The 13,586-nt window shown below is 44.0% G+C and overlaps 1 protein-coding gene across 3 annotated transcripts in view; it reads right to left on the minus strand.

Moving 5' to 3' along the window:
* LOC124794769 (paramyosin, long form) overlaps window positions 1-13,586 on the minus strand; it is a 193,952-nt gene that overhangs the window by 145,345 nt on the left and 35,021 nt on the right. Inside the window, exon 1 of one of the 3 annotated variants that reach the window (XM_047258395.1) lies at window positions 1,859-2,008. The exons of the other annotated variants lie outside the window; for them this stretch is intronic. The gene's annotated coding sequence lies outside the window, so the exon portion shown is untranslated. Of the gene's footprint in view, window positions 1-1,858; window positions 2,009-13,586 lie in introns of those variants that run through there. 3 annotated transcript variants of the gene reach the window in all.

The raw sequence follows: 13,586 nt of genomic DNA on the forward strand, positions 1-13,586 counted from the left end.
AACGAAGCACGATCAATACATAGTTTCATCCTTGTTCAGCTGAGTAGGCGCTGCCTCTAAGATGATTTCGACATTAACGTCCTATTAAATTCTAATCTTCATTTATTTCTCAGATAAAACTGAATATTCGCTCGGTTTTGTGCTCCCTTATCAAAAACCACAAATCCATTTTACTTGCGAAAGCAGTCACGACTGCAAATTAAGGGAAAGTGATCGCCACAGGCAGCGACTGAAGAAAAGAAAGCTTCTGAAAGTTCTCGGTGAATGGGCGATGTGTATCTGTTGATTAATTTTCAATATAAGTATCTTCATCATTTGATTCGCGTGTTGAAACATATAGAGAAAGCAGCAAGCGTAGAACTTGAAATTTAATCGCATCTACAACCCTAATTGTAATCGTTAATACTTTCTTTATTGAATAATACCATGCTTGCATCAGTATTACTTACAGTCTCTAGTGTAAGTAGATTTTATGCACGCATTGTATCAGATGAAATTACGCATTATCGAAATCGATTTAGTTTGACAATTTCTACTCTACGCTTAAGGGTATTAACGCTTAAGGGTATTAACCCACGTGCAATGACACATCGATGTAATGCAAGTACTACGATTCAGATTTTTTATTTTGCAGTATTAAATGATGTGAGGAGGAGTTTTTAAAATGAATTGAATTTCAGGGAGCAGAAATAAAAATGTTAGGGTTAGCCGAAGAAATTGTAATTCAGAGACGCTAAGGATTTGGACCATGATTTGAATGGAATGTACAGTGCCTCGAAAGGAGAATGTAAAGTGAGGAATAGAAAATCAAAACAAACGTAATGAGTGTACTCGAATTACATTTGCCGATGTGTAGAAAATTAGATGAGGAAATGAGATACTGAAAGTAGTCGACGTGTATTTCTATTTGGGAAGCAAAATAATTGACGACAGCAAAAAGAAAGTTGATATAAAAATGTAGACTGGCAATGGAAAGTAACTTTTTCTGGAAAAGAGAAGTATGTTTAGGTGGAATATAAATTTAAGTGTTCGGAGGTGGTTTCTGAAAGCACTTGTCTGGAGGATAGTCCTGTACGGACACGAAGAGAATAGAGGCTTTTAGAATGTGGTGCTACAGAAAAATGTTGAATAATTGCTGGGTACACAGAATAATTAATGGACAGGTAGGGAATAAAATTAAGAAGAGAAGAGATTCATGACACAGACTGACGAAAAGAGGAGATTAGATTGGTAAGCTAATCCTGTCTTCGGATTGATGACAACAATATTAAGGAAGATTCTGCAGCCATAAGTTTCACATTCTCATAGTCTTCACTATTTAGGTTAAACCTGCAAATATAGTGTAATCGATTACAATTTAGTTCACTTTTATGCTGAAGACAGTTGATAACGGACAAAAATTTTTAAACGTACTTCGAATTAAAATCAACGGATTACGACCGAGGCACGAGGACGGTGTTATTCATAAAATATTTTGCAGGGACTTATAAAACAATTTAGTGTGTGATCCAATTTCAAGCGTAAGGAAAGTGGTAAGTTGTGCGTACGTTATTCTATAAGCGGAAAGTAGCGCCTTAAAAATCAGTGTATTACTGGAACGTTAATCAGCGCCACACTGAGGTTATCTAGCTGAATCGCCTTCTCAGAAGAAGTTGCACTGCGTCAGTCGCGTAGCCCGTCGAAGATCCGGAAGCGCCGGCGATCGTCAGGTGGGCTGGGTTAGTCAGCGAGTTCGCTTTTACCTCAGATGGTGAACGGATCGGCCTGGCAGTCAGTGCTCTGCTATTGTTATCGCGAGGCGCGGCAGCGGCGGCGGCGGCGGCGCGGGTGCCGCGGGGTTCGAACGGCGACCGCTCACCTCTGGCTGTACGGAGGCTGCTGCTGCCGGCACAGGCACTCGGTGGGCAATGCGCTGCGCTCCGGGATGGAGAAGAGAAGAGCACGCCGCAGGAGTGGAGAAGCGACACGCGTGCGCGCGCACCCTGGCCAGGAATTCCTCGGCTGGCGGAGAAGGGGCGGCGCCGAGGCCGCGCTCATAAGCTGCTCCTCATATCTGCCGCCGGCCGCCGGCCGCCACTTTGCGCTCCCCAGAATCGCACCCGAGCCTCCTCCTGGGACCGCACCGTGTTCTGCTCCAGCCCATGATTTCAGTCCTTAATGTCTCATTCTCCCTCTCCAGCTGACTTACTTCATAAATGTCAGCCCCCGGTAGCTGAGTGGTCAGAACGACAGAATGTCAATCCTAAGGGCCCGGGTTTTATTCCCGGCTGGGTCGGAGATTTTCTCCGCTCAGCCTCTGGGTGTTGTGTTGTCCTAATTATCATTTCATTACCCTCGACGCGCAAGTCGCCGAAGTGGCGTCAAATCGAAAGACTTGCACCCGGCGAACGGTCTACCCTACGGAAGGCTTTAGTCACACGACATTTATTATTATTTCATAAATTTCTGGCATAAAATTTGGCCTACCAACTCATTTTCTGTCAGAAAGGATACAGTTCATAGCAGCTTTTATGGGAAGTCGTCGAGTGAAACAGTAGTGATACCTGACATTCTCTAACCGCCACCATGTCCGAGCTGGCATCGGCACTGTAGCTAAGTGCGTTCCGTCAGAGGGCTATCTGCCCTCTGAGTCAAGTATTCAACGACTAATTTGTAGAGGTGTCAGGTAACACCCGCCCGAATAAATGACTAGAATAAAGACGGAAAAAAGGTGGCTAACGCACATTTGTACGGTGGCGCTCGGCTAGGGGTAAGCTGGTTCGAATCCTGGTGGAGGAAAAAATTTTCACTGCAGTATTTGGCTAGCAAGGGGAAGAAAGGTGGTGGCGTAACGTTCCTGATTACTAGACTTTGCATTAGTGTCCTGGATTAAATACCAAATCTCTCCGCAGTGTCGTATGAAGTGAGGGTTCAAATTGGTTCAAATGGCTTTGAGCACTATGGAACTTAACATCTGAGGTCATTAGTCCCCTAGAACGTAGAACTACTTAAATCTAACTAACCTAAGGACATCACACACATCCATGCCCGAGGCAGGATTCGAATCTGTGACCGTAGCAGTCGCGCGGTTCCGGACTGAAGCACCTCGAACCGCTCGGCCACCGCGGCCGGCTGAAGTCAGGGCATGTGATCTGTTGATGGTGATCCGTGGGGACGGTAAGCTTGGCAGTCCCTTTTGTACTATTCCCTGAGAGTAGGCTATGTGCTGGTAACGGGTTTTACCCTCTCCCTTCTGTCATTGTCATCATCATACAACTAAAACATTACACTATACCTGACACACACACACACACTCAATACATACATGTAGTATTACAAATACTGTGATGGAACATGCTGCAAATAAATAAAAAACCTGGCCCTCTCCATGGAAGTGTTTACGCACTCTGCTGTTCCTAATCTATATAAGCAATTTGGGGGACAATGTGAATAGCCCTCTTAGGTTGTTTGCGGATAGTGCTGTCGTTTACAGTCTATTGAAGTCATCAGAATATCAATACGAATTGCAAAATGACTTAAACAAGATATCTGTATGGTTCGAAAAGTGACAATTGATCCTAAATTATGAAAAGTTTGAGGGCTCGCACGTGAGTACTAAAGCGAATAGGCAAGCCAAAGACGGCCTTTTGTTTGGGAGAACGCTCAGAAAATGCTACAAATGTACTAAAGAGACTGTCTACACTACGCCTGTCCGTCCTCTGGTAGAGTACTGCTCAGCGGTATTGACGGATGAAATCGAGAAAGCTTAAAGAAAGGCAGATCGTTTTGCATTATCGCGGAATAGGGGAGAGGTGTACCACGCATATGATGCGCAAGCTGGGATGCCAATCATTAAAAGAAAGGCATTTTTCGTTGCGGCGAGACCTTTTCAACAAAATTCAGTCACCGTCTTTCTCCTCCGAATGCGAAAACGTGCATGGGGACTAGTGACTGTCTTAATAAAATAAGAGAAATCGGAGCTGACACGGGAAGACTTAAATGTTCGACTTTTCTCGAGAGTGGTACTATAAAGAAATATTCTGAAAGTGGTTCTGCAAAAATGCTGCCAAGCACTTGGGGGTGCGTTGCAGAGTAGTGATCTAGATGTGGATGTAGATGTAAATGCATCCTCGCTGCTGCCTCAACTCACTTAGCTTCCAAATTGCTGTGCTACTTCTTTCTCCAGATAAACCACTTCATTTGAGCACCTGGAAGGAGCATTATCGAACTAAACACAAACTGTGCTTGTAGCTATAAAATTTTTAATTACCTTAAGAAATGGTTTTCGGCTTATATGGACAACACGAGACAGTAGCTGACTAACAATAACTGACAGTTGTTGTCACCTAACGCCCCAACTTGCTGGTAAATATCTATGGGAGGTATGTTACACGGTGACTTCAAAAAGTATGTTAAACGTTATTCTGGCAGGCGAAGTAAGTTTACTGAATGCTGCACTACATTTCAAAGTGACAGATAGATGCCACTATTCTTCAACATATTCACTGAGTCTGTAAACAATGATCGGAACATTTTAATTCATCGACTACAGAAATCCGGTGTTTGGTCACATAACTGCTGTGAGAACGTCCTCATTGTTGAAAAAACTGCGATTGCTGTTAGTCAGTTCCTCGATCGCCAGCACGTTGTCGCCTGTGGTCGATGACGATGACCTTCCTTCCCGATCAGCATCTCCACGTCTGTAGAGCCTTGCTCAAATTTTTGGCACCACTTAACTGCGGCTGGCATTTGGTTCACACATTGACAGAATATGACGACCGACTCTGTGTGCAAATTAGATGTTTCGCCGGCAAGACTCGTACCGTCGTGCGTACTTTAGTTTTGGAATAATTTCCAGACGCCTCGTCATTTCATTCGCACACTGTGCACCTGTTGTCTGGAGCGCTGCAGAATCGTGTCTGCAGGAAACCCAGAGCATTTATTAACGGTTCAAACGGCTCTGAGCACTATGCGACTTAACTTCTGAGGTTATCAGTCGCCTAGAACTTAGAACTAATTAAACCTAAATAACCTAAGGACATCACACACATCCATGCCTGAGGCAGGATTCGAACCTGCGACCGTAGCGGTTGCTCGGTTCCAGATTGTAGCGCCTAGAACCGCACGGCCACTACGCCCGGCAGAGCATTTATTCTTTTCTGACAATATACTACTCTTGTTCAGCAACTGCCCTGGCAGGAGAGTACATGTATAACTTACTTCTGAAGTCCCCTCGTACATACGAATGTTGTGGTACAGAAAAGTCTCGTACGACGATGCAGTTGTGGCAGAAGAAAACTTCTGATAAGTCGTCAGTCTTTGTGACTTCTTTGATGCTGTCCTCCATCTTATCCTATCTTTCACTAACCCTTTCATCCCTACGTAACAACTGCACACAACTCCCTATGTATCTTGTTTTATGTAGTTCACTCAAACTACTGCCCACTTTCCGCTTCCACACACTGATGTGATCCAGCTGTATCCTCTCACAAACTCTTTCCTCACCTCCTTACCGATGTTGGGCCACTTATGTTGAAGAATGCTTTCTTCATCTGTGTCAATTACTGCTAATTATTTCTTCGTTGCTTCGACCATTCTACTAATGTCACTTCCTACACGAGAGATTCCTTTCGCTTGTAACGATCGGGCGACATATATTTTTTTTTATTCCTTGGTAAAATATTAATTTCAAATACAAATTAGGAAAATAATAATTTCAAATTGTTTCTGAGTGATGGGAGACTGGAGGTAGGTGGAGAAAATCATGTTTATTAATGATTTGTGGAAAATCTGTTACATATCGTTGCCGAAGAACTTCCGAGGCGCCACTTATCTTCGAGATGCGGGAAATGCAGTAACTGGGGAACTAAGGGGCATGATGTGGAGGAGATGAAAGCTATTTGGAGCATATTGTTAATTCTTCAGTTACACAGTCGTAAGGTGAGTAAAATTCTGTATTTTTTAAAAACTGCCGGCCGTTGTGGCCGAGTGGTTCTAGGCGCTTCATTCCGGAACCGCGCTGCTGCTACGGTCGCAGGTTCGAATCCCGCTTCGGGCATGGATGTGTGTGTGCCCTTAGATTAGTTAGGTTCAAATGGTTCAAATGGCTCTGAGCACTATGGGACTCAACTTCTGAGGTCATCAATCCCCTAGAACTTAGAACTACTTAAACCTAACTAACCTAAGGATGTCACACACATCCATGCCTGAGGCAGGATTTGAACCTGCGACCGTAGCCGTCGCGCGGTTCCAGACTGTAGCGCCTAGAATCGCTCAGCCTCCCCGGCCGGCGGTTTGTTAGGTTTAAATAGTTGTACGTCTAGGGGACTGATGACCTCAGATGTTAAGTCCCACAGTGCTTAGAGCCATTTGAACCATTATTTTAAAAAAAACTAGTTACATAACGTGTGGACAGTTAAGCCTTACTTCGTGAGTCGTGCAGCGTCTTCTACCTTGAAACGGAAGTTCTTTTTACCATGATGTTTGCAAATGAGCTGAGTTTCTGTGATGCTTAAACAATTTTCCCTGCCTCGAAAACATAAATTTTTGTTAGTTCCCAATAGCTTGTATTTCAATATACACTCCTGGAAATGGAAAAAAGAACACATTGACACCGGTGTGTCAGACCCACCAGGACAATGCACGTCCGCATGTATCCCGTGCCACCCAACGTGCTCTAGAAGGTGTAAGTCAACTACCCTGGCCAGCGAGAGGGCTGTACAAGCAATGATCACACGCACGGCACAGCGGACGCACCAGGAACCGCGGTGTTGGCCGTCGAATGGCGCTAGCTGCGCAGCATTTGTGCACCGCCGCCGTCAGTGTCAGCCAGTTTGCCGTGGCATACGGAGCTCCATCGCAGTCTTTAACACTGGTAGCATGCCGCGACAGCGTGGACGTGAACCGTATGTGCAGGACGGACTTTGAGCGAGGGCGTATAGTGGGCATGCGGGAGGCCGGGTGGACGTACCGCCGAATTGCTCAACACGTGGGGCGTGAGGTCTCCACAGTACATCGATGTTGTCGCCAGTGGTCGGCGGAAGGTGCACGTGCCCGTCGACCTGGGACCGGACCACAGCGACGCACGGATGCACGCCAAGACCGTAGGATCCTACGCAGTGGCGTAGGGGACCGCACCGCCACTTCCCAGCAAATTAGGGACACTGTTGCTCCTGGGGTATCGGCGAGGACCATTCGCAACCGTCTCCATGAAGCTGGGCTACGGTCCCGCACACCGTTAGGCCGTCTTCCGCTCACGCCCCAACATCGTGCAGCCCGCCTCCAGTGGTGTCGCGACAGGCGTGAATGGAGGGACGAATGGAGACGTGTCGTCTTCAGCGATGAGAGTCGCTTCTGCCTTGGTGCCAATGATGGTCGTATACGTGTTTGGCGCCGTGCAGGTGAGCGCCACAATCAGGACTGCATACGACCGAGGCACACAGGGCCAACACCCGGCATCATGGTTTGGGGAGCGATCTCCTACACTGGCCGTACACCACTGGTGATCGTCGAGGGGACACTGAATAGTGCACGGTACATCCAAACCGTCATCGAACCCATCGTTCTACCATTCCTAGACCGGCAAGGGAACTTGCTGTTCCAACAGGACAATGCACGTCCGCATGTATCCCGTGCCACCCAACGTGCTCTAGAAGGTGTAAGTCAACTACCCTGGCCAGCAAGATCTCCGGATCTGTCCCCCATTGAGCATGTTTGGGACTGGATGAAGCGTCGTCTCACGCAGTCTGCACGTCCAGCACGAACGCTGGTCCAACTGAGGCGCCAGGTGGAAATGACATGGCAAGCCGTTCCACAGGACTACATCCAGCATCTCTACGATCGTCTCCATGGGAGAATAGCAGCCTGCATTGCTGCGAAAGGTGGATATACACTGTACTAGTGCCGACATTGTGCATGCTCTGTTGCCTGTGTCTATGTGCCTGTGGTTCTGTCAGTGTGATCATGTGATGTATCTGACCCCAGGAATGTGTCAATAAAGTTTCCCCTTCCTGGGACAATGAATTCACGGTGTTCTTATTTCAATTTCCAGGAGTGTATTTGTAACTTGTAAATGGTTCTTCGGAATAAATCGCCTTAATTTGATTTTACTTGCTTGTTATTGGTGTAGAGTATAGTAATAATGTAACAGGTAGACTGCTAAATACAGAAGTGATAATATTTTCACGAGTGCAATACTTTTAAATTTGAGCAGTTTGTTCCTAGGTACGTGATCCTGTTGGACATTTCAATAAGATCGAGCCTTCTGACCAAAACTTGAAAATAAAGAAAAACTAACAAAGTTGGGTTAAATGTTTTGTATAATGACGTATCTAAAAGTAAGGAATAAAGTAGACAAGTAAATTTTGACTCTCTTTGAATGACGCTCGAAGTCACGTACGGAAAATGAGGTGTGTCAGCTGTTTCTCTGATTTATTTAATTACTTACTTTTAGATAAATCATTTTCAGAAGTTTATAAAAATTTATTTTAAGTCCCTTATACCTGTGGCTTAATTTTATAGCTCGGATTAAAATCGTATTAAATTTTTATCGAAAAGGGAGCCACCACACGTTTCTTGATCTGCTGTGTCGTTCCCACTAATAATAAGCAGTAAGCAAATATAACGAGATGCCTGGGGAAGGGAGGCAGTTACAGAGGTGAAGGATAATCAGATTACTTGTTCCAGTCACACTACAACAGAATCGACTTGGAAGCTATGGTACTGTTTAGCAGTTTACTCAGTACAGCAGATGCCGAGCTCTGCTTCCAGCTACGCTCAACTTGGCTGGATCCAGCTGTTATGTACGCACCTGCTAGGTGACCACGAGTATAGAACATGTCACAGTACTTGTGTTGGATCCTATAACCTAACCTGGCTCCTGTGCACATACACCACTGTTTCTTTACATTTATTGAATGATTAGTCTGAATATTTCATGGCTGCACAATTCAAGATAAATGTTTTGCAACACATTTGCATTTAGTAATACCATTTTATGAAAATGTGGATCAATTAAATGAAAGTTCGTGTAGAACACTATTGTCACGCATTCTTGAGTACTGCTCGAATGTTTGGGATGCCCAGAAGGGCGGATTAAAGGAAGAAATCGAAGCAATTCAGAGGCAGGCCACGAGATTTGTTACCGCCTGGTTTCATCAACAAGCAAGTATTACGGAGATGTTTTGGGAGCTCAAAAGCGAATCTTTGGAGGGAAGAAGACGTTCTTTTCGAAAATCACTACTGAGAAAATTTCGACAAATGGAATTTGAAGCTGACTGTTGAATGATTCTGCTGCTCCAAAATACATTTTGCTTAAGCACCGCAAAGATAAGAAAAATTAGGGTTCATACGGAAGCATATAGATAGTCGTTTTTCCCTCTGTCTATTTGCGAGTGGAACAGGATAGGAAATGACTAGCAGTGGTACAGGGTACCCTCCGCCATCGCACCGTACGGTGACTTGCGGAGTATGTAGATAGATGTAGATGAAGTTTGTCAAAAGATGTACATCAACATGCTATCGTCTTTGAGGACTGTAGTCAGTTATTGTCAGATGATACTGAAAAGAAAATTGAAGTAGATCTTGAAACCCTGAACCCCTCCTTCTGGGCGCAGTGTTTTTAACCAAGGTGTTTTTAACCAACTGATTGTGAGCTTGCCAGGGGCGACACATGGACCGTCCTCATGGCTCCAGTCGGACACTTCCGTCTTTCTTTCCAAAATTCACAGATGCTCTCCTGCATAACTTTTACTCTGCTCTGCAGTGTTTAGACGACAGGCTGACACAAACTGGTAAACTATTCTTGAAATTAATTGATTTTATTTCATCCTTACATATTTAGCTTGGTACAGTTTAATTAATTGTGAATACAACTTCTTTTACCCTGCCTCCTCTCCTGAAATAAATAGAATAATGGAAAAGAAAAGTGTTCTACGTGCTGCTTTTCCACAAAACGCGTCTTCGGTTTTATCGTGTTCTCGTCCCTTGACGTGAACCAGGTGCTAGATCATGAAGAAAGTCTTTCAAACATCCGTTAGCAGATATCGCATGCTCTTTGCGACAAGCCGTGCTTCTCTCTAGAGTTCCGGAATTTAAAAGACATAAGAAATGGAAGTCTCCTCTGAAAATATTTGTATGGAGTGTAGCCACGTATGGAAGTGAAACATGGACGATAAATAGTTAGACAAGAAGAGAATAGAAGCTTTCGAAATGTGGTGCTACAGAAGAATACTGAAAATTGCATGGGTAGATCACATAACTAATGAGGAGGTGTTGAATAGGATTGGGGAGAAGTGGAGTTTGTGCCACAACTTGACTAGAAGAAGGGATCGGTTGGTAGGACATGTTCTGAGGCATCAAGGGATCACCAATTTGTTATTGGAGGGCAGCGTGGAGGGTAAAAATCGTAGAGGGAGACCAAGAGATGAATACACCAAGCAGATTCAGAAGGATGTAGGTTGCAGTAGGTACTGGGAGATGAAGAGGCTTGCACAGGATAGAGTAGCATGGAGAGCTGCATCAAACCAGTCTCAGGACTGAAGACCATAACAACAACAACAAGGAATGGTATTTGTTCACTTCACTTCTACTGGTTAAAAACTTACTGCTGTATATCTGTACAAATAGAACGTACTGTATCGTTATTAATGGTCCTTGGAACAAAAACTTTTCTATTGGCACTTGGACCCAGATGCTTCCTCGCTTTGGCACTTAGAACGTTGTTAATAGGAGTATATTCACATTTGAGGCTATGGTGAAACTCCAGCTGCACAGTTAATTGGCGACAATGAAGATTTGTGCAGGACTGGGACTCGAATCCGGCTTTCCCGCATTACGTGAGTGGTCGCTTTAACCGCTTTGGCTATCTGATCACGCTACCTGCACTGACCCGAACTTCCCTGTGTCACCGTTTCGCCTACACTCTATACTCGCACAGATACAGTGAATCAAGTACACGGAGAGACGTTTGATTGAAGTCGAGGCCCTGTTTTTAGGCATGAAATACTATATTGCAGTGTGAGTGTTGGCTCGATGGACTCTGCTATGAAGGAACGGGCACTGCCTTGATCATGAGCTGTATGAAATACAAGAATTTTATTCGCATTAACGAATATGGTGAAACTACAGCACAATGTATTGTTGACGTCGTGCATAGTACATAGAACCAACAAATGCAGTGCAAAACGCCAATAAAGTATTTATTTTCTAATTTCTCTTATTTTTTGTGATACTAATCGCAGTTCTTCTCAAACCTTCTTTCGCGCCTGACAAAATATAATATTGGTTCATAATTCTACAACTCATATTTTTATCCGGAAACGTGAATCAGAAATTCTTTACAAATATTTATGTGTTTTTACGTTGCACTGTTTGCGGAGGGCTGTACCTGCTTGCAAGTGTTGCAATTTCACAGCTCTCGCTCTTATTTTCGGATCTCAGAAAGTTACGTGATGAGATTTTCAACGGAGTTGCACTTTTAATTGAAATTTCGTGATGTTTCTTGGCTCACGCGAATGCGTGGATCTCAAGCGATGCGTGCGCGACTGGCCTCTCCCCTACTTCCTCGCAGGCAGACCTCTCGGTTGAGAGCAAACGCTCTCCCTGCTTCCTTAAGGCTCTGGTACCTGTTGCAGACCTGCGCTGCGTTAGAACACAAGTTGAAACGGTCTTATAAATGATGGCTTGTCACAGGCGGTGTCACGAAAACTGGACGAGATCCAGGAAAGTGCGCAGACGTCTGTACCACGTAGAGGCAGCGTTGGTCAACCGTGGAAGGAGGCCAAGCCACTTGCTCTGACATTTACAAAACTACAGCGGTGACGGATGGCGTCACCAGATGCAGGAGCTGTACCAATGTGAGTGTGTGTGTGTGTGTGTGTGTGTGTGTGTGTGTGTGTGTACGCCCGCTTCGATGCGTGCGTGTAGGTGGATGTAGATGTTTTGCCGAGTTAACCGCTATCGTTGCAACTTGTAGTTGCAATAGAATCGAAAGCTAGGCACTATATGTGGTCCAATCAACACAGACTTTATTTTTCTTCTACTTTTTCGCTTACGTACTCTTTAATGTGTTTGGTTTTAAAGTACCCATATTTTCGTTTTCTCCACATGGACCCTTTCTTTCCTTTCAGATTGAAATAGTTCCTCAAAATTGTTTAATCTTACTGGCATTTTTTTAATGAGTCGAAAATGTTTCTTCCAGCATTTATAGTTTTTATTTGATACTTTGGTGCACTGGAAATACTGTGTTCGTTACTAACGTCATCATTGCTAACTCTACATGTTCGCTTACATTCATCGTTAGATCTTTAAGGTTCCTTTTAGTTTCGTGATCAAAATCCACGTTTCATGCATGAGTATTAAGACCAAACGCATAAGTCGTTTAATAATTTGTCGACTTATCGTTGTATGGCTGTTCTCTTTCTGTTGTAATGATCAACGTAACTGAAATTGGTCATTTGCTGTAATAATTTATTGCCGTCAATTTCTTATGTTGTCGTTCCGTTGCATGATAACAATGCCATCATATTTTCGAATTATATTCGGTAGATACATATTTGAAGTTAGAGTATTCTTACTTGTTGCTCATCGTTTTCAAAAATCACTGTGAGGTCGTTGGATTAAATAGTTTAATAATGACTCGGCTGTACTCTAATTTAATAAAGAACGCATCTCTGTGTTAATTCAGTCTGTTCGTATTATTCAAACAAAGCAAGACAAAATTAATTACATTTGTAAAAAAAAATGGTTCAAATGGCTCTGAGCACTATGGGACTCAACATCTTAGGTCATAAGTCCCTTAGAACTTAGAACTACTTAAACCTAACTAACCTAAGGACATCACACACATCCATGCCCGAGGCAGGATTCGAACCTGCGACCGTAGCAGTCCCGCGGTTCCGGACTACAGCGCCAGAACCGCTAGACCACCGCGGCCGGCTTACATTTGTAAATATACACACACCGACATACAGAATTTTAAATGAAAGGGAAGGAAAATAATGAACTGTTGTGAACATTATCTTATGTTATATATATATGACCTTGAGAATTGCCGAGATGTCACACGTGAACAGCGCGTAGATGGTGACGTAGACCATGTATCGTGCACTGGCTCAACTTATCCAAAAGACTGGCGTACTGTGTCTGCTTTCTGGTGGACTTAATTCATCCAATTTACAAAAAGCGAAATATGTTGACTTTCGAGTAGGAGAACGTTGTGAACTCATCTCGTAGCTTTTCCATACGTACTGTCACTAAAATATTGCGAATAACAGTCACACAAATTACTGCATTCCACGTCCCATCGATATTCGTACTAACGTCGTTTACAACGGTGCAGGAAGCCAAATCTACAAGCTCTAGTGCAACAGCGCACTGTCCAAATAAAGGAGAGGGCAGTAATTCCAGAGACACACCAGCATTTCAATGAACTATGCTGAGAATAAGAGTTCCGAATCAGACGGTTGGAGTCTGCACCCCGAGTTCGCTTACACTAATGTGTTAAGTAATGTCAGGTATGAACCCTAGCTTGTTGGCAGTCAAAGTGATCTTTGGAATATTTTTCCAGTGTGTTGGAAATATATTCGTGTGAGAAACCTAACTAGGTA

Source organism: Schistocerca piceifrons, chromosome 4 (assembly GCF_021461385.2).
Source record: "Schistocerca piceifrons isolate TAMUIC-IGC-003096 chromosome 4, iqSchPice1.1, whole genome shotgun sequence".
Taxonomy (NCBI): Eukaryota; Metazoa; Arthropoda; class Insecta; order Orthoptera; family Acrididae; genus Schistocerca; species Schistocerca piceifrons.